The sequence below is a fragment of the Bolinopsis microptera genome, chromosome 3 (genome assembly GCF_026151205.1).
Source record: "Bolinopsis microptera isolate Bmic1 chromosome 3, MBARI_Bmic_1.0, whole genome shotgun sequence".
NCBI classification, from domain to species: domain Eukaryota; kingdom Metazoa; phylum Ctenophora; class Tentaculata; order Lobata; family Bolinopsidae; genus Bolinopsis; species Bolinopsis microptera.
The window spans coordinates 15,883,041-15,886,826 of NC_087074.1; positions in this window are offsets into that span (position 1 = coordinate 15,883,041).

Genomic DNA, 3,786 nt, shown 5'->3' on the forward strand with positions numbered 1-3,786 from the left:
TCAAATGTTAGATAATATGGTTTTAATATGGTTTTAGTGCAAAAATGAAACCGAAAATGATTAAGTCTTAGTTGTAATAAATTAATTTATTGTTTCTTACAAGCCTCGATAATATAATAATGATACAAAATATCTATAGTGAAAGTCAGAATTATTACACTAAAACACAATGGTTCATTCATATTTTACAGAAAATCTACACCCCAGTCATCTCATATCAATTGTTAAATTTACATTACTGTATAAAATGTTAATTGTTTTGAAGAAAGCTACATAAATACAAAAAAGTGCTGTATTTTGGAAAAAATATCAAAAATAATCATCAATCACTCGTTTCATTCCCTCTTCTTTCAGCTTAAAGTCAGTTTTAGGTAATGGATGTTAACTTTGGATTGAGTCTGCTGGATTAATGCACCTCTCATGAATAGCTTTTGGACCACATTCTTGATACATTTCCCTGGATAAATCCTTACCCATAAAACATGAAAGTGATCCAATAATTGAACCTCCAATCCAGGGAGAGTAGAGACGTTCAGGTGGTGCAACAACTTTTATATTCAAACCTTTGTGACGTTTACCAACGATTTCATCTAGTCTGTTTCTTAACTTCTCAGGTAGTCCATTGATCTTTGTGTTGCCTCCAGATAAGATGATACTTGAAAACAAATGTTTCCTGGTATGAATATTTGAAGCCATGATAGACTTATAAACCATGTTGGGTAGAGTTTCTGTACTAAAATACTCAGTACAGTCGCTCAGATATGTACTCTTTATACTATGAGTGGTCCCATCAGGTAACTCAACTTTCGTTGTTGGAGCTTCGAAACAAGAGCTATATTTTTCTTTTATATGAACATAATCAGAATCAGAGAAAATGTAATTTACCTTTTCATTCCTACAATCCATTTTACAATAATTTCTCAAATTATCAGTGATGTCATCTCCTGCACCATCTTTACGCAAAACTGAGTTGGCGAACATGAATCCCTCATAAATAACAGCAGTTTGTGTAACAGAATTACCAGACTCGACTACTATTCCACTTCCTCTACCAGAGCTGTAGAGGGACAATACTGGTGATGGGGCCATGTATAAGCTAGCAACTTCATATTTTTCAAACAAAAGCTCTGTCAATTTTTCTCTTTTTGAGGGACAGTCGTGAAAATTCTCTGTGAGCAAAATGCCATTATCCTTCAGTGAATAGTCTTCTGCATAATTGCTGATTGAGCCAATACATTTCGAAATGACCTCATCTAGAACATCTATGTCGCATTTATCATCAGGGTAATAGAGCTTATATCTCTGATTACAATACTTTTCTTTGAACTCAGGACAATCTACATATTTTATATTTACTGATGGCTCATCATCTCCAGCAACCCCTGCTCTAGCACAGTGAGATCCAATGTCGAAAACGATTGTTGCTCCTTCATCATCAGAGCAAGAAGACATTCTTACTCTCACATCGATTTTTGAACTAATAAGGGATTACAATTAGTTTATCCAGTGAAACAATGAGTTGAGCAGAAGGCTCAAAAAGAAATTTATAGTGGGTTAGAAATCAATCGAGATAATTTTATGATCTACCATGGTAGCAAGGCAATAATTGAATTAAAATCTGGCAATCTCCAACCCTGCGTATCATTATGTATTGTGTATCTAGTGCACGGTTTATTCCTGTCGTTCCCTCAAAAGAAAGGCAACTGCATTTCTTGTTAGCTTGATATCCTTTACAGTAAGGCTTAGAAACTGGAACCCTGATGTCAAGCAAGCTTTTCAAGAATAGTTACATTCACTATCTAGAAAAACATCAAATTCAGTGTACCGAAAAAACCGGTTTTTCCAAATTAAACCAGGTTATTCCCATTTAAAACACTTTCGATTCAGCAGTCAAAAATACATCTTTTTAAGATGGGTCTGATGATTCTAGGGTATTGAGCAAAAAATCCCCGTAACAGCCTCTACTATGTTGTATCACGTGGTGACCCCCACTGTTGCTTCACTTCGACGATACAGGGGGAGCCGCGCACTTCGTGCGCGGCAGGTCATACAACATATGACAACTACTATGCATGTGAGCAGTCAGGACACTGGTAAACATTTTATTGACAATCTCAAAAAAAATTTATTCAAAGTTTATTGTATAATATAAGGGAAAAATTAACAAAAGAGGCGCCAGTATAGTACCAAGAGATAACATTTAGTGAAACTATACTGTTGATAATTTACTTTTATTTATTTATTACTAATTTATAAGCAATTAATTTAATTGTGATGTATGAAGATCGTTTAAAACTGCACAGGAAACTCGTACATATTTCATGTTTCATAAAACAAACATCAAATTCTGCCCAGAATATCCAAGTAATAATATATAAATGCATGTAGTACCAAAATCATATGAAATCAAAACATAATATAATGATCATTCTCCAACTTTCGACTATAAAAAACATTACCTTTTTGTCATACGTTGTATGACCCGCCGCGCACGAGAGTCCTCCTGTATAGTCAATGAAACGAAAAGTTTTCAATGAAACGAAAAGTTTTATTTTACATTCCTTTAATCATAAATAAAATAAGAGCTTAAACCACGAATTAGTTAGCTAGAAGTAAACTTGAGGAAATATTTTTGGTGATTGTATATAATTATTTAAAAAACTTTATTTGGTTGTTAGTATTTTAATTATGGTAAGTGGTTGAATTTAGTGAGACAAGGTCAGTTTCTCTGTTATCTTAGAAAAATTTCTACTTTACAGTAGGCAATGCTGAGTGGCAGGAATGAGGGACCAAAACGCTTGGGGCTAACAATGGCCCATTTACAAACCACTTCAGACATGGCAATGATGTCATTTATGCTTAATTCGTCTGAAACTGACCCTACTGCACTTGTAACATTCTATAAAAATCTCTTCTAAAATAGGTATAAAAATGCATAACACAAAACACACAAAAAAATTGTTTATAATCCTTATATAATAATAAATTTCTATAGAACTTTTAAATTTCTATAAAACTAATAAACCTATATATATATTCATTTTGCACCCAGAGAAAGATGTGATCACAGAGGTAGTTTCGATATTATGTTAGTGAAACGACTGTGGGGGTCATGCACAACGTGATACAATACTTTTTCGTGTTATTTTACAGCATGATTTCGGCAAGAAATAGTAATTTGCTACACCCAACACCAATGACCACATACATTGCATGTATTTTTTGCTTTCTTTTTTATTTGTGGATTGCAGCTTTCGTTTGACCATTGTAAATGAGTTGGCCCGGCGTGCGCTACTTCGTAGCACTTGCCATCGAGAAGAAAGCGGCGCGCGCTACTTCGAAGAAATTTAGATGAGTAACATCCGTCAACACTTTCGTGGACTTCGCTTTCCTTTTTATTTGTGGATTACCGATTTTGTGGTGCGCGCCATTGCAAGCGTAAAAGCTCTAGTTTAAAAAACTCGAAATACATTTGACATTGTCATACGTTGTATGACCGTCCGCGCACAAGTGCGCTACTCACCCTGTATCGCGTAGAAACTCTACTATAGTGAAACGACGATGGGGGTCACGACGTGATACAATAAATACATGGTGCAAATTGTAATTTTATAACCTACCAGGACGCGCGCCAAATTGGACTCGTCGACGGTCCTGGTAGGTCGAAATACGAATCAACTGCGGCAGAAAATATTTGAAACAAACCCAGAAACCCTTACTGGTAGGGGCCTAACTTCGAAAATAAAAAAGATAGAAACGTCTGGTTTTCAACAAAATGTTCGCCTT